The following is a 25,795-nucleotide window of genomic DNA, read 5'->3' on the forward strand; positions in this document are numbered from 1 at the left end:
TTGTTTAACATGACAATCCAGAGTCACTTTGCTGCATATTTGTTTACCTTGGCTGACTCAAAATGTGTCTTATATAAGTAAACCAGTGGCCATCTTTGATAAGTACCCTAAAGAGTTTAAGAAAGCTTTGCATGTTATCTCCATCGCTTGTTAAGATGATATTCCAGGCCTCACCAACAGCTCACAAATGTGAGTAAATCATTGGAAATTTTCACTTTGATTTACAACATATTTGAAGCTGACAGCTAAGTGATAATTCTTTCATGTTTGAGGGATGTTCTAGCTGATGTTGTTGCATCATTTAATTGGTGGCTGTGGTGGAGTGAGCGTAGCGGGCCGGAAAAGCAGGCGAGGAGGCCGTATGTAGTGGGCAATACTGGACTTTTATTGCAGAGGAACAAAAAGGACAGTCACAACTGGCAGATAAGGAGACTCCAGGCGATGAACTCCGGTCCTGGTCTTCTGTACTGCTCGGGGTCTTCCGGCACTCCAGGGACGGCTCCGATGACGGGGAGGATCCACGGAGGGCAGTAAGAGAGGGAAAAATAAGGGACCGTTAGTCCTATCCAGTACTCAATGCAGTATATACCGTTCACCGTCACCCGGATAGTGCGAGAGAGGGCGGAAAGAGGCAGTGAGGAAAGGAGGGTACCGGGAGGAGGGAATAAAGGTTGGGGAACAGAGAGGGTGTCAAGGCGGGACGTGAGAGGGACGGTTGGGGCTGCTGTGAGGTGCTATACACGTAATTTACAGTGCAGGGGAGGTGAGACTATGGAGAAAAGGTGGAGTTTTTACAGGGACTTTACAGGGACTCCTAATGAGCAGGGAAAAGAAGGTTAAAGGCACTCACGCGGTCCGCCGTAACTCTCCAGTGAGTTACGGCCGCTCTCCAGCCACCTCCGTAGGACTCCACCACTCTTCAGTCCACTCGTCTTCGTCGCACGTCTGCTCTCCTTCTCCGTCTCCAGCCAGAGGGTCCTGCCACGACACTCCGACGGCGTGTTGTCCTCGATCCTCGTTTTTATCCTGTGCTGACGCTGCCTCTGGGGCGGGACTTCCGGGGTCAGTGTGATATGATTCCTCCGGACCTGGTGCTCTGGTTGGTCCCTGCGGGAGAGAGAAGGGCGGGGTTTCGTTGGTTATGGCTGGTGTCCCGAGTCCTGTCTCGGCTATGGCGTTTTGGCTGCGGGGCTGAAGTCCAGGTGGAAACGGACGAGGTACGTGCGGGGGAGGGTGGCCTCCAGTTCGGGCTCTTCGGGACGCCGTCTCACATCCCCTTCCCCTAGCTGTCCTTCCTGTACTGGACGGAGAATGAGGGTACCGTGAAAGGAAGTCTGCATTACCCTGGTCTGAGCCTTTCCGGTGTTTTGTTTGGAAGTGAAAGGGCTGTAGGGACAAAAACCAGCGTAGGACCCTGTCGTTCTGACCTTTGTTCCGGGCCATCCACTCCAAGGAGGCGTGGTCCGTGTAGAGGACAAAGTCTCTGCCCTCTAAGTAGTACCGTAGATTGTCTACTGCCCACTTTATGGCCAAGGCTTCCTTTTCAACTACAGCGTATTGCTTTTCTCTAGGAAACAATTTGCGGCTTACATAGAGTATGGGTTGTTCGTTGCCTAGGGTGTCTTTCTGGGATAACACGGCCCCCAACCCATGATCGGAAGCATCCGTTTGCAGGATGAAAGGCAGCGAGTAGTCAGGGGGTACCAAGACAGGACTTGAAGTCAAGGCGTTTTTTAAGTCCGTGAAGGCATGCCATGCTTCGGGAGAGGGGTTTCGGAGCATTTCATCGGAACGGTTAGTTTTTTTCAGTAGGTCCGTAAGGGCTGCAGCTCTCTGGGAAAATCTGGGCACAAACCGCCTATAATACCCGAGAAGCCCCAGAAAGGCTCGAAGGTCTTTTTTTGTTTGGGGAAAGGGAAGGGACCGGATGGCCACGGTTTTGCTTTCTTGGGGTCTTATCAGGCCATCCCCCAGAAGAAACCCCAGGTATTTGACTGTTTTTGCCGCTAAGGTAGTTTTGGCTGGATTGATGGCAAATCCGAAAGAACCCAAGGAGGAGACGACGCTGAAAAGATGCCTCAAATGCTGGGGCCAACTGTCACTAAAGATAATGATGTCGTCTAAATAGGCGCCTGCGTCCTGGAATGGGGTCGCAGGACGCGGTTCATAGCACGTTGAAAAGTGGCTGGGGCGCCATGAAGACCAAAGGGCATGACTAAAAATTGGTATAACCCCTCAGGGGTGGAAAAGGCAGTCTTCTTTTTGTCTTGTTCCCTGAGGGGTATCTGCCAGTACCCTTTGCAGAGGTCGAGGGTGGAAATAAACTTTGCCTTCCCTATCTTTTCAATCATTTCGTCCACCCGGGGCAAGGGATAGGTGTCGAAGCTGGACACCTTGTTGACCTCCCGAAAGTCAATGCAGAAACGGACTGACCCGTCAGGTTTCGGCACAAGCACAATAGGGGAATTCCATTCGCTAACTGAGGGCTCTATGATTCCCATCTTTTGCATTGTTTCTATCTCCTGACGGATAACATTCCGGCGGGCCTCCGGTACTCTATAAGGTCGCAGTCGGACAACTTTCCCGGGTTCTGTTTCTATTGTATGTTCCGTGACGTTGGTTCGACCCGGAGAAGAGGAAAAGACTTCTTTCAGGGATTCTAGGGTTTGTCGCAGTTCCTGGATTTGTACGGGGTTTAGTTCAGGGTCTAGACAGGGGTCGAAAGAGAAGAGGAAACTTTTGCAGGTTCCTGTCAGCACCGGACAGGGTCCTTCCCATTTTTTCAATAAATTCACGTGGAATATCTGGGAGGTGCCACGTGTGGGGTCTAGTTCCACCTCATAGGTGACTGGGGTCACCTGCCGGAGGATAGTGTAGGGTCCTTGCCACTGTCCCAGAAGCTTCTGGTCGGACGAGGGCATCATGAGGAGTACTAAATCCTGAACAGCAAAGACCCGGCTGCGATTGCCCTTGTCATATTGCTTCTTTTGGTTGTCCTGGGCGTTCCCTAGGTTTTGTCGGACTATGTCCCGGATCATGGACAGGTGATTTCTCAGGTTTTCCAGGTATTCGGGAAGCGGACGAGTGCGGTCCGGTTCTTCTTCCTAGGCCTCCCGTGCCATGTCTAGCAGGGTATGAGGGGGACGCCCATACAGCAATTCATATGGGGAGTATCCGGTGCTACTCTGCGTTTTACAGCGGATTGCAAATAAGGCTAAAGGGAGCATCTCTTCCCATCTTTTTGCTTCTAGGCCCAGGAGCTTTTTCAGTGTCTGCTTCAAAGTGGCGTTGTAACGCTCCACCAATCCGTCCGTTTGCGGGTGATATGCAGACGTTCTGATTTGCTTGATCCCGAGGTCAGAACAGACTCGTTTCATAAGAGCAGAAACAAAAGGTGTACCCTGGTCGGTCAGGATTTCCCTGGGAAACCCAACCCGAGAAAATAAGGAGATCAGGGCCTTTGCTATATTCTGGGTAGTGGGTTGGCGTAGGGGTATGGCCTCCGGAAAGCGGGTGGCATAGTCAACTATGACCAGCGCGTAGCGACACCCGCTACGGGAGGGCAAGAGGGGCCCAATAATGTCCATCCCTATGCGGCTGAAGGGGACGTCTATGAGAGGGAGGGGTTGTAACGGAACCCGGGGAGGTCGGTGACGGCTGTTTTTCTGGCATACTACGCATTCACGGCAGTAGGTTTTGACTCTTTGATACACCCCCGGCCAATAGAATTTCTCTAGGACGGCTTGGCTGGTCTTCTCATCCCCGAAGTGACCCCCTAGAAGATGACTGTGAGCCAGGAAGAGGACTTTGTCCTGGAAGGGACCGGGGATAAGTAACTGTGCGTTTTGTTGGGCCCCCCCTTTTCGGTATAGTAGACCGTTTTTCTTATAGAAATAAGGACCTACGTGCAAGGGGTCCTCGTGATCAAGGGCTCTTCCCCAGGCTTCCTGGAGGAGGGGGTCCTCCTGCTGTGCCGCCCTGAACTCTCGGTCGGTCTGCCAAGGGTTTTCTTCAACGATAGCGGGATAAGCGCCGACGTACTCCTTCTTCTCTCTTCTTTTCTGGCTTTTAGGTTTGTGGGGTTTGGGAGCCTGCACAAGATTGGGTTGTCCTGGATACGGAGCATCTTTCCACCACTGAGCCAGGGAATCGGAGGTGTCTTGCAGGAGCGTAGGTAGTCCCGGATAATCGCTCCCTAGAATGGCTTGTTCTGGAAGAGCGGGTACGAGACCTACGGTGAGACAAGTACCGGGGTCCTTGGAATGTTGAACTCGCACCTGAGTCGTTGGGTACTGTTTGGTGTCGCCATGGACACATTGGATGGCTACGACTCCCGTAGGGTTACTGACCGGGTGAGTAAGGTCTTGTGGTCTTAGGACACTCTGACGGCAACCGGAGTCGGCAAGGGCCATGAGGCTTTGACCGTCAATTGACACAGGGCAGTGGAACGGTGGGGGTGTGTACCCAGGAGGGGTGCACAGATAGTTCCTCACAAAGCCGACCTCCATCGGCTCCTCCTTCTGCGGGCACATCCGGGCGATGTGTCCGAACCCTCCACATGAATAACACTGGGGTCCAGGAGTAGGGGCTCGGAACACAACCGGGGAGGGAAAAAGGGGAGATGGTTCAGGTCGGCGGGCCGTGGTGGCCGGGTATGGCGAGTGGTCATAGCAGACGGGGCCCTGTGGGGGTGTTCCTCCTTCCCCCGTTGGAGCTCCTGAGCACGGCTATAGGCAGAAGCTATCTCTATGGCCGTCTCCAGGGTGAGTCTGGAGTGCTGTCTCACCCAGCGCTGTGTGGCCGGGTTTAAGGAGGTAAGGAATTGTTCCAGATATATTTTCTCCAGGATGTTCTCCTTGGTGGAGGTCTCGGGCCCTAGCCATCGGTTTGCGAGATCTCGGATCCGGAATGAGAGGGCCCTTGGATTCTCTTGGGGTTTTTCCCTGGCTTGGCGTAGCTTCACCCTATAGGTATCGTCGTCAATGCCAAGACGTTCTAATATACACCGTTTAATGTCCGCATATGGGGTGTTGCCTTGTATGTTGGCCTGTTGATAGGCGGCTTGTAGGTCGCCGGTGAGGAGTGGCCCCAAGTATTGGCCCCAACAGTCCACTGGCCAGTTGGCGGCTTGGGCTATTCTTTCAAAGTTTGTGAAAAACTAGTCCGGATCTTCCCCTGGGACATACTTTTGGAGGACCACGGAGGGGAGAGAGGTCACCGGTCTTTGTTGCCCAAGGGCATCCGTTAACTTCACCATGGTTTGCTCGTGGGCCACCCCCTGGCCCTTCAGAACGTCGTGAAGCTGTCCTCTGTCGTCTTCAGCGGTTTTTAGGAACTGTTCCATCAGTTTACCGAACTGTTCTTGGGATTCCGCCATCTCCCTGACTATGGCCTCCATGCTTCCAGCAGATCCCACTTCTGACACCAGACAGTGGTGGAGTGAGCGTAGCGGGCCGGAAAAGCAGGCGAGGAGGCCGTATGTAGTGAGCAATACTGGACTTTTATTGCAGAGGAACAAAAAGGACAGTCACAACTGGCAGATAAGGAGACTCCAGGCGATGAACTCCGGTCCTGGTCTTCTGTTCTGCTCGGGGTCTTCCGGCACTCCAGGGACGGCTCCGATGACGGGGAGGATCCACGGAGGGCAGTAAGAGAGGGAAAAATAAGGGACCGTTAGTCCTATCCAGTACTCAACGCAGTATATACCGTTCACCGTCACCCGGATAGTGCGAGAGAGGGCGGAAAGAGGCAGTGAGGAAAGGAGGGTACCGGGAGGAGGGAATAAAGGTTGGGGAACAGAGAGGGTGTCAAGGCAGGACGTGAGAGGGACGGTTGGGGCTGCTGTGAGGTGCTATACACGTAATTTACAGTGCAGGGGAGGTGAGACTATGAAGAAAAGGGGGAGTTTTTACAGGGACTTTACAGGGACTCCTAATGAGCAGGGAAAAGAAGGTTAAAGGCACTCATGCGGTCCGCCGTAACTCTCCAGTGAGTTACGGCCGCTCTCCAGCCACCTCCGTAGGACTCCACCACTCTTCAGTCCACTCGTCTTCGTCGCACGTCTGCTCTCCTTCTCCGTCTCCAGCCAGAGGGTCCTGCCACGAAACTCTGACGGCGTGTTGTCCTCGATCCTCGTTTTTATCCTGTGCTGACGCTGCCTCTGGGGCGGGACTTCCGGGGTCAGTGTGATATGATTCCTCCGGACCTGGTGCTCTGGTTGGTCCCTGCGGGAGAGAGAAGGGCGGGGTTTCGTTGGTTATGGCTGGTGTCCCGAGTCCTGTCTCGGCTATGGCGTTTTGGCTGCGGGGCTGAAGTCCAGGTGGAAACGGACGAGGTACGTGCGGGGGAGGGTGGCCTCCAGTTCGGGCTCTTCGGGACGCCGTCTCACAGTGGCAGAGGCCACTTTCTTGATGCTGTGACAGTTACTTCTCGAGTCACAAGGTGATAGTTCATGGTTTATATTGATAGTTTTTTATTACCCAATCATCGTTAATATGGCTGCTATTTGAGGCTTGAGTCTTTAAGATGAATTTAATGTGACCTCTGCTGTCCGTCCTTTTAAAATCTGGCTAACTTGAGGGGTAGATATGCTGTATAACCCTAATCTGAGTATTGCAGTTATATAACCTTTATCCCGCTCCCTTGAGGGCCTAAAAGCAATTCCATATTGCAGGTACATGCTCTATTAATAGCTAGACGTAAATTTCAATTTGTAAGGTTTTGTATATTTGTTAATTTTCCCTCCTTTCACTTTCCAAGTAAAGTTTCAATCACATTGTACACCACATAATCTATGTAGAAGGAGCACATATGAATATGTTAGTAGAAGGGACAGGTGAAATAATAGTAGGCGGTATAAATTACATACCCCTATTATTTTAAATGAGCCTTTTATTAAATTACATCAAAAATTTAAATTTGCTGTTTGAAATTCATCTTTGTCCCGAATTATTTTCAAAATGTTCTTTATGTGGGAATGAGCCATTGCCCCTCCCCTAAAAAAGCCTTAGGCCGGTTAGGCTTGCATACTACACTTATTCACTGCTTTGTAAGACCAATCTCTTTGAAAGTTCTCCACTGTCAATGGTGACAGCATGACTAGCGACATTTTCAAACCAGAGACAATCATGATAAATAGCAGCAGCAAAGGCAAATCCAAACTAGATTATTCATGCATAGTCAGCTCAGTAGATTGAAGTTCAAAACAATACTATTTTGACTAACTCAGATTATGTTCAATTATTTTGGTCTCTAGACAGCCTTTTGGTGCCTATTGTTGAAAGTCCTCTTGTGCAGTGTACCAAAATGTTGCTTTGGGCTTAGAGCCAAATTATTATTATTATTATTTTTTTTGCTCCTCATCTCAACCATGGCTGGCCCAATAGTACCGTGGACTGGCAAAAATGTGATATGAGAAAAAGACATACTGTCACAGTACAAGACTGAGAGGGGGGTCGATCGTAATAAGGAGGCGCCCGGACCCTACAGTCATGTCGATTTCACAAATAATCACAAGCCCTTGTATACTATTTCGGTAGTGTATGCCATTAGCCAGATTCCACCAATGTCGCTACCACCAATTGACATTAAATATACAAGCAAGGACGTAGGTGATAGAGCAGAAAGAGTGTGTCATGGCTTCATAATCATTGGAAGTGGGGAAAAAGAAAAAAAAAAAAAAAAAAAACAGCTCTATTTATTGGAACCCATCAAGTTTCAACCAAAAAGCTCTTTTGTCGGGATTTCCAGTCCTGCAAAGGTCCAATTTTGATATATGAAGCATCGAAGTACTCCAGCCATATAGCGTCGGAGGAGAGACCTCTTTCCAGCGCCTGCAAATCTTGCGTCGTGCCACCAGCATTGAGTAGAACAAGAGGTTGTTATTAGTACTACGTTTTTTGTCCATTACCCCAAAGATTACTAGGCCGAGATCTATATTCACAGTAGAGCCTATTGATGATGTTAATATATTGCCTATTGATTGCCAAAAGGATGTTGAACATGGGCAGTCGTAAAACATATGAACATCTGAGGCTGCTACTTGGCCGCATCGGGGACAGGCCACTGGTGGACCTGTTGAAAATTTGGACAACCTCTGGGGAGAATAGTAAGCCCTATGAAGGGTGAAAAGATGGTTTCTGCGTAGCCAGGCAGGTTTAACAATATCCCAAAGAACGTTGCAAGATTTTAACCAAAGTTCATTCACATTTGCTGCAGGCAGTAAAGAGCCCCACAGCTGGACCGGAAGGTGAAATGTTCCATCTATCTCATCTAGGATTAAATTATAAAAGTTGGAAACCTCTTTAGACTTTGGTAAATTATCAAGTAGACAAGATTCTAGTTGGGTACTACCTCCCAAAGGTCGTTGCTTGAGGCGTGTGGAACCCAATTTTTGTGCTTGCGCCCAGCTTGAGATTTGCAGAAATTTAAGTCTGGAAAGATTGGGGCCTACCTGACTCACTAGATGTTTCCAGGAAAGCATTTCCCCTTCAAAAAACAGGTCGCCCCATGTTAAGATTCCAGCATCTTTTAGTGGGCTTATCAGTGCATCCTTAGTCCAGCCCGGCGGGGCAGGAAGGTCCCATATAGGAGAGCCTTTAGAGTAGTAGCCTATTTTGGTTGAGATTCTGAGGTTATACCAAGTTCTTGCTAGGCCCTGCAGTATCTTCAGCTTGATTTTCTTAAAGAATTTGGGGTCTCCAAACTTAAATAAAAATCCCAGCTGACTTAGTCCTTCACATGGTAATAATGATGAAAACATTAACCCGATACCCTGGTCTGATGGAATTTTGAGTAGCATTCGGGCATGTGTCAGCTGAAAGGCCCAAGCATAAATCTGAATGTCTGAGCCGGCCAAACCACCCTTCTCCCTACGACGTCTTAGTTTATTCCAAGAGATTCTAGCAGTCTTATTCCTCCATATGAATGAGGTAATGTCGCTCTGGATCTTAGCTATCAATTTCTTGTCAAAGTAGAGTGGTAAGCTGTTAAAAATAAAGGTCAGCCTAGGTAGGATAGACATCTTAACTAAGTTTTATCGACCTAGAAGCGTTAATGGAAGATGCCTCCAAGAACTCATTAGTTTCCTACATTCTTTAGCCACCATAGTAAAATTTGAATGGGCGATCAGATTAATGTCCTTTACAATCTTTATGCCTAGATATCTCATGCTGTCACAAGGTTGTACTGCGAGTCTTGGTATTATGCTGTTCCATGCCATAACCTCAGTTTTGGTGGCGATAACTTCATAGCCAGAGATGTTACCAAATTGTTGAGCTAAGTTTATGACCGTTGGGAACGCTGTGCTGATGTCCGAGGTTATAATCATAAGATCATCAGCATACAAAGATACTTTTTTTCCCAATCTCTATACTTAAATGGAACGATGTTAATATCATCACGAATTGTTTGAGCAAATGGCTCTATATAAATATCAAAAAGTAGAGGGGAAAGCGGGCATCCCTGCCGAGTGCCCCTTCTGATGACAAATGGTTCCGACAGTCCGCCATTAACCAAGACTGAGGCCAATGGACTATGGTAAAGTAATTCAACCGCTCTGCGAAAGGCCCTTCCAATGCCAAATTTTTCCAAGGCCCCCGACAGGTATACCCAATTGACCCTGTCGAAGGCCTTGGCAGCGTCCAAGGTGAGAATAGCCAGGGGTTGTGATGAACTGGTTGCCATATCAATTGCTCCTATTAAGTCATATACCAGCTCGTAGAGTTGGCGACCTTTAACAAAGCCCTTTTGGTTAGAATGTAGCACTGCGGGGGCTACCTGCCCCAATCTTTTGGCTAGTAAAGACGCGAAGATCTTATAATCAGCGTTTAGAACTGAAATTGGGCGATAAGAGCTGCAGGCGGTGGATGCCTTTCCTGGTTTCAGAATAAGCGTAATAGAAGCTTTGTTCCATGATGTGGGAGGTAAATCGCCATCTTCCAGAATTTGATTGAATAACTTGGTGAGGAAGGGAGCTATATCTGCTGCTATATGTTTATATATTTCTGCCGGTAGGCCATCCGGGCCCGCCGCCTCTCCAGATTTACTATTTAGTATGGCAGCTGATACCTCTTCAACCGTTATAGGGTGATCTAATAGGGCAGCTTGTTCTGTAGATAGTACTGGTAATGTGATTTTATTCAGCCAATTTTCTACATCAATAGCAGTGATGTTATTGTTCTCTCGATAAACAGCCTGGAAAAAGTCTTTGAAAGCTGACCTTATTTCTGGGTCCGAAGATACTGTACCGGAACCAGTAGTTATAGACTCAATGTTGTTTCATGTCTGGTCTGTTCTAGACTTCCAGGCTAGCAATTTGCCCGCCCCTTCTCCAAATTCAAAGTTTGCTAGTTTACTGGCTTCCCACCTATGCAGGATACATTGGTTTAATTCAGATGCTAGTAGTGCTTTAAGCTTAATCAGTTCCTCCTGTTTAGCATGCAGGATACATTGGTTTAATTCAGATGCTAGTAGTGCTTTAAGCTTAATCAGTTCCTCCTGTTTAGCATGTATAACATGTTCTGGAGGATTGTTGAGATTATCTAATTCTGATTGGGCTATTGATATTTTGGCCTCTATCAATGCAACCGCCTGGGCATACTGCTTCTTACGAAACGAGGTTTTGTTCTTAATAACGCCTCTCAAAGAGCACTTAAAAGCATCCCATAGTATACTGGAGCATGCAGAACCGATATTACTTTTGAAAAATTCTTGAGTCTCCAACTTAACATACTCCAGGTCTTCGGGAGATGTAAGCAAGGATCTATCGATTGACCAAGACCTAGTCAGGGGTTGAGTCTGCAACTCGAGGTCTAGGAGTATCGCCGAGTGATCTGATAAGTGAGATGGTAAATACGTTACATTCCTAATTGATTTATCCAAACTTTTGTTTACCAAGATAAAATCGATCCTAGATCTATGACGGTACTTATAGTTTCTGAACGAGAAGCCAGTTTTAGAACCCGACCTTACCCTCCAAATGTCAATAAATCCATATTGATGCATATTTTTAATTAGAAGATCTCTAGATTTAGAGTGAGGTAGTTGTCGACCAGAAGAAGACTTATCCAACCGCGGATTAAGTACAATATTAAAATCCCCCGCTATTATCATAGGTTCTTGAAAGTGTAAAAGCTCAGAGAACATCGTAGCCAGGGCTGATGGATCATCACGGTTAGGCCCATAATAACCAACCAAGGTAAGGTATGTTCCCTCAACCATGACCGATGCTATTGCCCACCTACCAAAAGGATCAACCTTCTGCTTCAAAAGTCTTCTTTTAATGGTTTTTTAAAAATAAATATGGCGACCCCTTTAGTGTTAACTGTTTGAGAGGTAGTAACTGATAAATCTACCCAACTGTTCTTTTTAAGCATGTCCGATATCTCAGCTTCAACCAAATGTGTCTCCTGGAGAATAATGACCTGTGCATCAAAGTCACGAATATATTGTAAAATTGTGTTAGATCTAGGTTTGGTGCGCAGGCCATTAACATTCCAGGAGAGAATCTTAAGGGTAGTCATAGATAACATATCCAATGACATATCTGATAGTGAAGTAGAGTCCAGTCAACTCAGACCCTTCAATGTTACTGAACAGAGCAAAATTCGTCCATTGTTCATTTGTAAAATTACCGACCGCCATTTTGAAGATGAGAAAATTTTTATTTTTTGTTTCCCTTGCCCTGTCCCCCCTGCAAACCACCCTCCCCCCCCTGAGGAACCCCCGATTAACCAACCGGAACAGATCCGATTTGTGATACCCCTGATACTCTGTCCAGGCTCAAGCGAGGCTTTAATAACTAGAGTGTTAGAGGGCCAAGAATGTCTATTTTTTAAATCAAGTCCTTTATGATCAAGTTTATGATCAAGTTCCAAATTGGTTAAGTAGTATTTACTGGTTTCTCTGTAAAGGATTATTAAGGTAGTGTGCTTATATTGGTGCTCTTTGTGATTTACTATTGTTATACATTATTCTTTTGTTGTTGCAGTGATTTATATGAATTTTAAGTGTTTCTTTATTTCCTACTCCCATTTTAATTTTTTTTTTTTTAAAGTTAAATTATTTTCTACTATTTTATCTTTTCTGCGCTGAGCTAAGGTTTTTTTGTTTTTTGTTGTTATTATATATATTCATTGATAAGCTCTATAGGTAGTCATGCAAGGAAATCCATAACTTCTCGACATGAGATTTGAGACTAGACTACACTACCATCAGTGTTTAGAGGTGCCTATACTTAACAGAAGTTCATCTGCAGCTTGGACTGTGCGTATATTGAACATTTTATTATTAAGCATAATCTTCAGTGCTGCAGGAAAACTCAACTGAACTGATGCTCCCAAATTTCTAAATGCCTCCATTCTACGACCCAATTCCCACTGTCTGTCAAGGGTCGCCCTTGACAAGTCAGAACGCACTTGAAAGGAGAAGCCATCACCAGTCAGCGATTTTTGTTTTAGGGCCAGATTTAGAATGTGATCCTTCATTTGGAATGTGTGAAAGTTCACCAAAATCTTGCGAGGCTTTACACGCTGCAGATTACGCCTGAAGGGGTCCCTGTGGATCCGTTGAATGTCTATATTGAGCTCCTCCTCTGTGTATTTTAAATTTAGAGATTTTATTAGGAGTTGGATAATATATGCCTTAATGTTGGGGCCTTCATTTGCTTCTGGGACATTCAAGATGCGAATATTGCAGCGCCTGGCATTATTTTCCAGGACCTCCATTCTTTCAGCCAGTAAAGTATCTTCCCTTCTAAGTTTCACAATTTCCACTTTAGCATTCTCTAGCTCTATGGACATTACCACTGTAGTTTCTTCTAGGGCGCCGGTTCTTGAAAAAAGCCCATCAATTTTACTATCCAGAGATTCACAGTATGACCTAATCTCTCTCTGGATTTTAGATGACTCCTCAAAACCTCGTTTAATGTCAGCTGTCAAGTTTGAGAACATTGTTAAAACTGAAGAAAGATCTAAGGGTTAAGTAGAGGTAAAGGCAGTAGTACTGGCATCTAGCGGCAGTTGTGGTCCTGGGGTGAGAAGACAAGAAGAGGAGGAATCTGAGCTAATTATAGGATGAGTATTCCGATCTGGAATTAGAGAAACCTCAAACATTTGGGGTTGACTCTCTGACTCTGGATTTTCCGATGCCAGGCTTACGTTTTCTCCAGAATTAATGCATCCACCAGAGTAACTAGAGTCCTCCAATACTGCGCTGCTGGAGGGAGCGTCAGGAATCTTGTCAAGATTTAAAGGAGTGTTCACACTGTTGTTGCCATTATTAACTACCTTTTCTGGTATAGAGCCTGGTCGCATGTTTTCCACGGATTGACCTCTTCCCTTCTCATCCATTTGATTGACATTGCGAGCCTCCCCTTCCATGTTTAGGGAGACTGAGGCTATACCAGGGGCTATTGAAGAGCCAGAGACTGTCTCTGGGGGCACCCCGATGCAGGAATAGGCACTCTGTGCAAGGCTCAGAACCTGGGGTATTGCCTTAAAGTAGGATCGCAGAGAGGGTGTTATCTTGGAACCCGAATCCAAGACTGATCTTACTGCCTTGGATCTCTTGGATCGTTTAGGCTTCGCCTCTGCAGAGAGGTAGGAAGAGGGCTTAGCAGGTGCCCTATTAGAATCACAAATAGTGCCTCCGGTTTTAGTAGGTGTTGCGCAGTTTGAATTAACTAATTTGGGACTTCCTGCAGTAATATCACAGTCCTCCTGCCCAGTGACTTGCGTAACCTGCTTGGGTTCCAGAGCTGATGCAAAAAACAAGTTAGGTTTACCTAAGTCTGTCTTGCCCCTTCGATTATGGTATACACTCCCTGTTTTAGCTGTTTTAGCTGTTTTCTTTCCTTTATAAACCTTTCCGGAAACTGGTGGTATCGATTTTATATTTAACTCCACTGGGGCCTGGCTTCTTAAGAAGTATTTGCTTTTTATTAGGCTGACACTCTGCTTTGAACCCCCTGCACTATCGGGGGCCCCAGACTGACCCAGGGACTGACCTCCTTGTGATTCCTGGAAAAGTTGAGCAGACGCTGCTACTACTGCCGCCTCTTCCACCCCTCGGCCCCCCTTCACCTGATTCACCGAGTGATCTGAAGCCTCGGAGTCTCCTGCTACTTCCAGCGAGGTAAGAACCGATGGAAAAGTGCTCACGCCGACCGACCCTCCCTTCACCGCCAGAGCTGCTCGACCTCGACCTCCACCTTCCACAACCACAGGAAGAATTCGTCTGCAGAAGGCATGGGCTTGTCTCCCACGACGATGCTCCAGGGCGGCCCGATGCCACTTCCAAGGGGGTAGGAAGAAGGAGATCTCTGCCTCACGTAAAGACCACGCCGGCTGTATGAAAGCGGCGCTCTGGAGAGCAGACGCCGGAGCTAAGCAGAACACGCCCCCAGCAAGCACGGGCATGGAAGGTAAAGAGCGGCCGAGCCTAACGGCTCCTGGATCCGGCGAACCGTTTCCAACTCAGAATGCAAATATTTTTACACACGAGGGACTGAAAAATAGCAGCACACATTAGTCATTACCGCATTATTCCAATAGACCCCCACGGCAGATGAAAAGCCCAAACGCCCCGCGCGAGCCCAGAGCGGGGTATCGCGGCAGCTAGTCCGCTGCCGCCATGTTCCTCGTAGTGGAGCTGTTCTTGTCCACTCTTCATCTCATTTGCTTGCTTGTTATTCAATGTTTTTCTTTCTACTTCTTGTATTTGTCCCTCCCTGGAGCGTAGCTTTTTTACCATCCTTTTCATTGGATAACTCGTATCCTTTCACTGCCCACATTCAGAGACCCACTTTTTTCATTCAGCTTTATATAAGAGTATATTTGTTTTCATTCTACATCTCACTCATGTGTTGCTCCTCCTCCCTTAAATACAAACCCTAGGTTATCTCTGTAGTTCCTTCCTGCCACTAACCCTACCTCGTTCAGTGTTTTCCCAGCTTGCTTCGTGCACTGCTTTTCGCATCAAGGAGCTGCTTCGCGCCACCAGGAGCTTTATGTTGCTCCCCCATTCAATACATTACTTCCCCCACCCTGGCTTTTTTTAAACAATTTTATTTATTCCCCCCCCCAGCCTCAAGTTTGCCTGTTACTCCCTCCACCCATTCCCCTTTGCTCTCATCCAGCTGCTCCACCCACCGCTCCTCCTTCCTCCACTCATCGTAGGCCTTAAAATATATTTTTTCCATTTTTTGGGAGAGCCTGGGAGCTGTCATTTGCTGTGGGCTACCCCATTTAAAAAAAGCTGCTTTTGTGCAAGTAAAAATTAATTGTGTTTATTTACTGCTCCAAATGGCATCCTCCATCCTTGAATAGTAAATAAAAAACAGCATGATGCCCGTGTCCTTGTGTAGGTGCTCACGTGTGATGACTCATGCATACGCATACTACATCGTGCATGTGCCCACATCATCACACATCCGCACGGTTTTCTTCACACATTTGCGTGCCTATGTCTTCATCCATGGGCATGCATATAGAATGACATGACCTCCAGCATCATCATGCCTCATAGGTGCACATGAGTGCGTTGATGTCATTTCGTTTTTTGCCACTGCTGCACAGTATTGGCAAAAAGCATTTTGTTTTGCTGATGCTGCACATGCATCTGCAAAGGCCAACTGGTCCAAAAGCCAACACGGGTTGATTTTGCAAATGTTATATCACTCTTTAGTGCAACAAAATATTTTGCTGCAAGAAGAAAATTCTACATTTTGCTACATACATACAATTTTTGTACCACACTGCTATATTTCCCTAACCTTGAAAGCAGTTATTTATAAGACAAATTTCAAATTTACTTAGGCCCTATTAGGATGTTGGTCGGATAGCCTCCAACATGCAGTCAGAGGCTTTCAGACCGACATCATAGGTTTCACTTTCGCCCGCAGTATTACAATGACGGCTGTTGGAAGCGAAACTGGCCGGTCATTCCAGCTGGCTTCCAACGGGCTTGAGGAGCCCATCAGCCAGTTGGAACAGGCAAACGAATCCCTTAATGATGGAGTTTCCATCGTCAGGATCTACAATATCAGTTTCCCACAGGCTTTCCATGTCGGGCTTTCCAACACGGAAAGCCTGCCAGAAAGCGACTTTGGCGGGCCATAGCAGGGCCCCCTTCTCCCTGGGGCCTCCAGTTGGGGGATAAGGGGGCACCCCCTTGTTAATCCCTGCACCATGTGGCAGACACCGAGAGATGCCTACCACGCTGTGCAGGGATCAAGAGAAACTCCAATTTGTGCTTGTGCTGCAGCCGGTTTACGGCTGCAGCACAAGCTTCCATAGAGAAATGGGAGTATGCGACCGAAACATGTGCAGTCGCATTGTAATAGAGGTGTCAGGATCACCGACCAGAGGTCGGTCGGTCCCGAGACTGCAACGGTCATGTCTGCCCGATTTCATAATGAGGCTCAAAGAGTTTTGATGCCTGCACAGATGCTGAGCCTACTGCACTTGGCTTGTGGATGGAAAGCTGCTGACCTTACTTTGTATGAGTGGTGCATGCAGCACTGCTGAGTGTGCTCTATGTGTTCTGTGTGTGACAAACGTTTGATGAGACTTGTCATATGTATTAATAGGATTTTTAAAAAGATGTTTCATGTTATAACATGTACATATCCCTTACAATAAACATTAATAACAATATTGGTTTTTCAATACGTACTACTTAGAAAGGTTTTTAAAAAGCATAATACACACACTCACTTGCATGCAAAAGTACTTTGTAAAAAGCATTTTTTTTGTCAAGTATTCACAGTTATAGATTAGTATGCTTTAACTGCATAGCTGTTTGGGCACAAGGACTGTTGTTTCAAGTATAGGAACCATGCCTACTGTGTGCTCCTATGTTTTAAATACATTTGTAACTCATTTGTTATCCCATTTGTAAAGCACGAACACCTAAAACAGATATTGGAGCAGTACAGCAAAGGACTGTGTGTGAGATTCACAAACCCATTTATGAGAATGTGAATGAGTACCAAAGGAGTAGCATTTTAGATGATCTTACTTGCTTTTGTGACTCAGCCCTGAAACGTCCAACTTCACATTAGTAAAAATGGAAAAATGGCACAGTCCTTTCTGTATATACTAATTATATATGAATTTTCCCACTTTATGCTCATCTTTCATGGTTTGGGGCTGATACACAAAGGTATGTAAGAATACATAAAAGAGTACTACAGGGCTACTGTTTCACGTGGTCTTACATACCTTTGTGAGGCAACTCAATGAGCATAATTAAGAACTTAGGGCCTTATGTACCAAGTGATTTTATGGTCACAGAAGTCAAATTTGAGCCTTTGCTACATCAATATGGCTTTTTTAATGCACAAAACCCACATTGCGATTCGGTAACATGTTACCGAATCGCTGTTTGGGTTTTAGAATAAATGTAGGCTCAGTATTTGGAAGAGGCATATAAAGGGCACCCCTTCCAAATACCCATTCTTTTACCACCAAATAAAAAATTGTCGGTAAGTATTTACAAACAGGAACGGGTCCTCAAAGGACCCCTTCCCCTTCATGAATATTGACAAAAGCATCTTCTACAGCAGGCAGTGGCCCTGAGGCCACTGCCTGCTTCCCAAGTTTTTTTAAATAAAATGATTCTGTTTCTTTTTTAAACAATTCCCATTTTCCTATTAGGAAAATAGCTGCATAAAAAAAGAGATTGCTTTATTTAAAAACAATCACAGACATGGCGGTCTGCTGACCCCAGCAGGTCACCATGCCTGTGACTCTAGTTAATTGTAGAGGGTCTCAATTTGTGACCTACCTCATGCATATTAATGAGGTAGGTAGATTGTGACCCACTACGAATCAGTATTTTGCGAACCAATCTATTAATGCATAAGTTGGTTCACAAAATACCAATGCATTCAGTAGTAGTTGGTGTGCAAATTGCACCTACTTCTACCGAATCCATTTTAGTAGATTCCTATTAAGAAATTCCAAATCGGTATTTGATGCAACTCACAATTTCTTAATAGGAATCTTAGTACATAGCGCCCCACGTTTTTCTGCTTCTTCTGATAGACATCAACTTACCATACTGTGTTTTGTGGGCCTCCTTCAAGCAATTCCACTGAAGATACCTTCTAAATACCTCATACAGATCCAAGAAAAAATATTTAAGTTAGTATAGGGTGAGAACCTATAAATTCTCTTTAAAAAAAAAAAAAAGGCACCATGTGCAAAAGAGGGTCCTACCATGCACTATTATAGGGATGGCTACCCAACTGCACATATGGGTCTCTTCAACATAGTGTTTTAGTAGGTAAATTAATACTCCATTGTTATTACTCTATGTACTGATAAATGATATTCACTTGTCGCTGACTAGATATCTTTACCTACACTTGCCCTGCCTGTTACTTATGGAGTTCCCCATCATGAGCATGGAGGTTTTTTTTTTGGTGTCAAAATGAACAGGGCAAGGGGGAGTTGCTGGAAAATGGAAAATATTTACTGCTAATTGGGTGGCGTTACAGTAAAATTAAGGCCTGGCCTAGGGACGGATATGCACATACTAAATAAAGCACACACTCAAACCAGTAAGACAATTGCTAGTCACCAAAGTTAGCCATTACAAGTATGGGGTGACCCAAACAAGTCTGTGGACCTGGGTAACATTCGATATAGAAAAATAGTGGTCCTCAAACCAATCAGTTACAAGAATGAAGATATTTCAAATATTTTCTTAGTTAGGAGCAAAAGTCAGCGCTCCTTTTGGACAAAAATGTTCAAACATAAAATATTAAAGTAGTTTCGTTAGACGAACACATTCCCCTGTACCTGGACATACCTAGCCCCTAATGATCACGTGCCACAGATGACTACAATCTGTGATTGTACAAACCAATGTAAATAGACCATGTAAAATATACTGTTGGGCCAGGACACCCAGATTGAGACACTCGATCAATCTCACATTGAACCTTTCTACTTTTTTCTTCAATTTTCACGCTGGGATTACTTTCCCACCCACTCAAAACTTTGAGCACTACTTCTCTGCACGTTCCCCTTGGAGCAACCACAGTTTACCATGATAAATGTCGAAAATAAGCTTGGAATGAAAATAAATTTATGTTGTCTACTTACAAAGTTTAAGTCTCTGCACATCCAATTCTTTCCGTTTTCTCCAGAAAAAAATTATTTTTCATGTATATACATATGTCTGTACCATTGCAAACATTTTTGTCCAAAAGGAGCGCTGATTTTACTTTAGCTCCTAACTAAGAAAATACTAGAAATATCTTCATTCTTGTAACTGATTGGTTTGAGGACCATTATTTTTGTATATAGTCATCAAAGTTAGACTCACATCCAATGTTCCCTCTAATTTTTTTCCTCTGTGTGCGGCAGTGGAGGGTCTCTGTGCGCTGCAACCATGGCTATGTGCGCCAGGAACCAAACCGCGCATGTCTGCGATGCCAAATGGCACACAAAATGTTTACTTTAAAAAGTGAAAAGATGGTGCATTTTCACACATACAGCGCCACAATAAGGGTCTTAAGGGCAGTTTGCAAATTGGATAAGCACCCCATGACATGAATTGGTAACACTGGCAAGTACACTTTAAGTTTAGAAAAGCACTAGACTTCAATGGTGGTACCATCATAAGATTTTAATAAATATTCTTAACTGGAGCACAGTTCATTGGGTGGGGAAATGGCAGACTCACAATTCCAAAAATTGATACCCTAAGGAGTGAAATGCTTTTGTTCTGTACACATACTAAAATTGTGGATTCAAAGCTGCTAAAAAATGAAGGAAAAAGGAAGCACTGTGAAATAAAATAACTGCCTGAGATCACACAGTTTGGTCAAGTGGGGAAGCCAGCAGTCTGTGTTACATCAAAGAGTATGCTTTATATTTAACTATTTGATGGGCTACATCAGTACTGTACATTAAATAAATACACTAATCACGTGTCAAATCAAGTTGTGCAGGAAGCCAATCCAGAAAAAAGTACAAAGTTAAAGCAAAGTAGGTTGCTTTATTTTAATGTTAACATCACGGACTTCCCCAACGTATCATAGCGCCCGATTTTAGGAGAGGCTGACCAGCGCAGTGTGTTTACTGAAATGCTATGCATGCATTAAAAAATCCGGATATGCCTCATTCATTCCTGTTTGGAAGCCGGGGACCCCCAAGCAATTTGTACAACTTAAATTTCTTTTTTAAAACGCCTTTTGAAGCAGTGGCAATTTCAAGAGTGAGACAGCCTGAATTGGCATGGACATGTATGCATACAGCAGTGTATTATTTATTGGTACGCAAGGGCTTGTGGAAACTGGGCAATCAGACAGCACAAAAATCTGTGCCCTTTTTCTTCCCTCTGTTCCCCTCGCTGTCCCCATGCTCTCTCTGCCAGGTCTTTCCTTCTGAACTCCTCTCTGCCCGTGTCTCTGCCCAGTTTTCCCTTCTCTTCCCCTCGCTGCCCCCGTGCCTCTCTGCCGGTTCTGCCTTCTGTTCTTACCTGCCCCAATATTTCTGTATTCTGCCTCCTTGCCATTAGTTTTTTGTGCCCTTCTGCCCTCTGTGTGCTAAAGTACACGCTGTGTTTGGAAAGTGTCTACGCTTTTGTTAGTAAATCATGGGGCAGACTGTGGCCTTTTGTTTAAGTATTGCTGTTAATCGGAGCCCGTGAAGGGGCTCTGGTTATCAGCAATACTTAAACAAAAGGCCACAGTCTGCCACGCTTCCACACAGCTGCAAGCGCCACAATCCCCACAATCCCCACCAGCCCCCCGCCTCCTTACCTGCACTCCTCACGCCCGCTCCGCCACCACCGCCAACACATGGAAAAGTGCCTCATGATCGCGCCGCTCGCTTTTTAAAAGTGGCGGGCGGCGCGACTCTCTAGCGACGTCCTGTGTGCGTGCTGACGTCAGGGGAGGTGCGAGCACGCGCATGCAGCCTAGAGGGAACGGTGCTCACATCTCAGCTGACCAAATAAGCTCAAATTCTACTCCAGCCAAGTCATATACCACACATGACCAATCACTGGTACTGCCAGGCACTCTAATAGATAGAAATTGAGATAGGCAATAACACTAATACCACAATGGGAAAATAGGAAAGTAAAGGGATCAATATTTGGATATGTCAAAAACAATGTCATGTTAAAAAATATATATAAATCATTTTCTTTAAAAACAGTAAATACAACTATATTTACAATAGAATACATATTGCAACCAGGCTTAAATCATAATCAACACACCTGCTTCTGCAAAGGTTGGAAGCTACGGAAAGCTTGAGCACCTGAGAAGTTCGAGAAAGCACATCTCTATGCCTGCTTGGTATATATATGTGAGAGTGGACTGAGGTTCATGTTTGTGGCACCTATTCCAACCATGTTAAAATCACATTAAGTTTTCTGGGATCTAGGCCAATTGATGCAGGACATTTGTTCTCAGAAATTATAAAACCGTTCCAGACTGTTAAGAAAAGAAGCAACTTCTGTGTGACTCTAGGAAACTGAAGAGACTTTTTGAACAAGCTCTTTTACAGTGAACCCATTTTGAAACATCCTGATGTAAACTTGATGTTCATTGCTGAAACTGATGCTTTATATCATGCCATGGGGAACTGAGGAGTGAGTTTGCACAAATAAACATGGATACATGACAGATCCATCTAGTGGCATATGCTTCCTCAACAGTTCTCTCTAGCAAAGTTGATGTATATGATTACTGTTTAAGTGCATTTAGCCATAAAAGGGCTTTGAAAGAGTGGAGGCATTACCTGGTGGAAGCCAGAAAGACTGTAAAGGTTTTTATTGATCAAATAATTGTGTGCTTAACAGCTGCAGCCCTGACCCCTAGACAGCTCAAATGGACCGTATTCTTTTCTGACTATAATTTTGTATTTAACCTGCAGATCAGGTTGGGGGTGTGGCTTCCATGCCAGACAAGATGGCTACGGATTTCGGGGAATTTAGCCCTTCAAAGCCGCTAACAAGGGCTTTTTTCACCTCCTTCTCCTCCGGTCCTTCCGGGGAATGAAGTCTCTACATAATACTTCCACTTGAGTCTTCTAAGACAGTCGTCTTTATCGCTGCCGAGCTATTCAGTCAACGGGTAGCAGTCATTTTGTGCATCGGCCTGCTCAACTTTTCTTCAGGCATAAGCTGTGGTATCTCTGTTGTTGCATAGTTGCTTCTATTCGCCTCATACATGCCTTTTTTATAATTCACCATGCCATAATGGACAGATAAATGACTGCCGCTATATGTCTTGAGTTATTCATTTTCTTTGACACAATGTGAGTTTTGGAGTTTCAATTACTTTTCAATACCCTGTGTGGCCGCTATCATGCACTTCATGCTCCTCTGACTGAGGTCTGTGAGCCTCAGTATTTTGGTGTGGTGAGGCGGCTCTCGTATATCTTTCCTTTATTTTCCTGCCTGTTTCATGCAGCTGTTGTGTACTTCTTTTTTGCATGGGCAGAACCAAATCCTTACAGTGACTTTCTACAAAAAGTGGACTCTATATCAAAATAGCTAGCGATTCACTTGTTGGAGCTAAAGCTACCTCCTTAGGCACCTAATCAAAAAGGGCTAAAAATTATATGCCGTCACCTATTACTTCAACCAGTAACCCCATTTTGGATACTATTAAGGTGAGGGGCTTGTAGCCTTTCATGAGTGCTACTAATGAAATGTTGCAACAGATTGAAGATCGATGGAATGGTATGGAAGGTAGGATGGTTGCGACGGATTAACTTATTAGATCTTTACAGAATATGTCTGTGAGGATTCCTTTCCGTGAACAAGATCTCTCCAAATATAAACTGCATGCTGGGGATTTAGAAAACAGGAGTCGTCGCAATAATATTCGTCTATATGGTCTGCCTGAAGGTGTTGAAGGGCATAATGTTCTTGAATTACTGTTGAAATTCTTTCCTGACTTGATTAACCTTCCTGGTTCCATTGCTCTAAAATTGCAACATGTTCATTGTGTGGGTAGCTTAATCTATAATCAGCAAAGCCACAAGGTATTACAATGCTGTTTCTGGAATTTACAGATCTTCTTCTTGTTTTGAAGGCCACTAAACAAAAAAGAAACATAATGTCTGGTCACAACCTATTCATCTTGCATGATATTTCTACTGCAACCAATGCCAGATAAAAATGATTTCTGTCCTTGAGACCCCATGTGAGACATTTGAACATTGTTAGGGTATACTTCAAATATGTTCTTGCAAGATAACCTATGAGGAAAATATAAAATTTTCTGATGATCCTGCTAAACTTCCTCCATAGTGTTTTATCTCATGGAATGGAAACCAATATTTCAAAACTTTTGATGCTTTTCATTATGTCTTCCCTCCCATGCTGTTCCAATGTCTCATTCACTTCCTTATTATCTGTATTTCTAGAGCTGGATTTTTATCCTTAATTTGATTCTCTTTATTTGTTTCTCCTTTTATTTATGGTTTGCCTTATTCTCCATCTTTCATCTGTTCACTTCGTTTTATTAGTGCTTTCTTGATATTTGCCTTTTATTTTGTTTCAAATGTATTTTCCTTGGTATCTTTAATCCCTGTGGTTACCATGTAATTTTGCCCTTTTTTGCAGATAATCCTCATTGCTCCTGTACATTTTTCCTTGTGTGTCCAGTATGTATAATTTTGAATTTGCTGAATGTACTTGGACACCCTTTTAAAAGCCAAAAGGTAGCCTCTCGTCTTTCTAAACGTATATCTAAAATTAACTTCCGACAAGAAACACATTGTAACTCCTCTGAATCACTTAAATTAAAGAGACAATGGGTTGGTCATGTTTTCTTTTCCACAGTGGTTGATCACAAGGGTGGGGTTGCTGTTCTAAGCCATAAGCTACTAAAGTTGCATGTTTCTACAGAATGAGACAATAGGGGCAGACGGGTGTTTTTTGATGTTATTTTTTAAAACCAACCCCATATCTTGTTTAATGTTTATGGCCTTGTCAATGCTGACCTGCATTTTGGCACACTATTAAGATAAAACTTGCCACTATTTCAAACCCCCATGCCATTCTTGCTGGTTCAGTTAACCATTTGTTAGATCCCTAACAAATATAGACAATCCAAATATAAATTTAAACCAGATGCATCATATAAGACATTTCAATCTGCAGTCCTCTAGGCCACTATTTGATGTTTGACATGCCTGCAATCCTGAAGTGGGAATTTTAATTTTTTTCTATTGTACATAATACCCAGTCTAGAATTGACTGTATTTTAGTTACAAAACCATCACTCCCACTGTAAACTATTCTGAGATTGGTTCCATTTTTATCTCTGGCCATACCCCAATACTGGCCTCTTTTGATATCTCTATTGTTAAGTTAAAGTCTCCTGAGGCAAAATAGCCGGGAGTTACTGCATTTGTTCTTTTAAAACTTGTGTTTTCTACTGTGTTTTTAAACTTTGCACTCTGGCACTTTAGGGCGACGTACAGCGGACCTAGCGCTGTCACGTGACACCCTCTACCGGCTCCCATCGCCACGGGCCACGCCCACTTCTCGGCCACGCCCCCTTCCCGCCCTACATATTGCGCTGAACTGCGAGCGCTCACTTAGCTCCTGTCTCCTGAGGCAAAATAGCCGGGAGTTACTGCATTTGTTCTTTTAAAACTTGTGTTTTCTACTGTGTTTTTAAACTTTGCACTCTGGCACTTTAGGGCGACGTACAGCGGACCTAGCGCTGTCACGTGACACCCTCTACCGGCTCCCATCGCCGCGGGCCACGCCCACTTCTCGGCCACGCCCCTTCCCGCCCTACATATTGCGCTGAACTGCGAGCGCTCACTTAGCTCCTGTCTCCTGAGGCAAAATAGCCGGGAGTTACTGCATTTGTTCTTTTAAAACTTGTGTTTTCTACTGTGTTTTTAAACTTTGCACTCTGGCACTTTAGGGCGACGTACAGCGGACCTAGCGCTGTCACGTGACACCCTCTACCGGCTCCCATCGCCGCGGGCCACGCCCACTTCTCGGCCACGCCCCCTTCCCGCCCTAACGGTCTACTATTTAAATGTGCATCTCTAGAATGCGCAGCGGACGTGCGCAGCGGGCGCGCCGTTTGCGCCTTCGGCAAGCCCGTCTGCGCCCGTCCGCGACCAGACCGCGGCCGGGGCCAGACATGCTGCCGGCAGCGGAACACAAGGCAGAAGGATTGCGTGGTCAGGTGAGGACTTAAAGGCGCCTGATCCCCCATCCAAATGCTGCACTCACCCTATAGACCCTATAACCTTCGACCCCCCTCAGATCTGCTACAACTGTGGGATAGCTATTGGCAGCGATGCCTCTGTGATATCCCCTAATCCTAAATCCCCATCTCAAATAAGCCTTAGGGCGGGCTTACTTAACTGCAGATCCTTAGCCAAACACGCAGATGATGTCTGGCTTCTATTAGAAGAGCAGGAATGGGATATCCTGTTTTTAACTGAAACGTGGATCAAGGAGGACAACTTGACCTCCATTGCACTTGCAGTCCCTTTGGGTTTTAAAATATGCCTCGCCAACCGCCCTGGGACTAAAAGAGGCGGTGGTGTAGCCATTATTTTTAAAGAGCACTTAGCATTGACTTCCTCAGCCCCCACTGCTATTCAAGGAATTGAAGGCCTCCACTTTTGCTTCCAAGTGAGCCCTCAGCTATCACTAGCAGGACTAGTGCTATATCGCCCCCCGGTTGGCACGGACCCCTACCTAACTACTCTATTAGACACGATTGTCCAGAGTTCGCTCCTCCATCCCCTTTTTATTGTGGTAGGCGACTTTAACATCCACATGGACA

This window comes from Lissotriton helveticus, chromosome 12, assembly GCF_964261635.1.
Source record: "Lissotriton helveticus chromosome 12, aLisHel1.1, whole genome shotgun sequence".
Classification (NCBI taxonomy): Eukaryota; Metazoa; Chordata; class Amphibia; order Caudata; family Salamandridae; genus Lissotriton; species Lissotriton helveticus.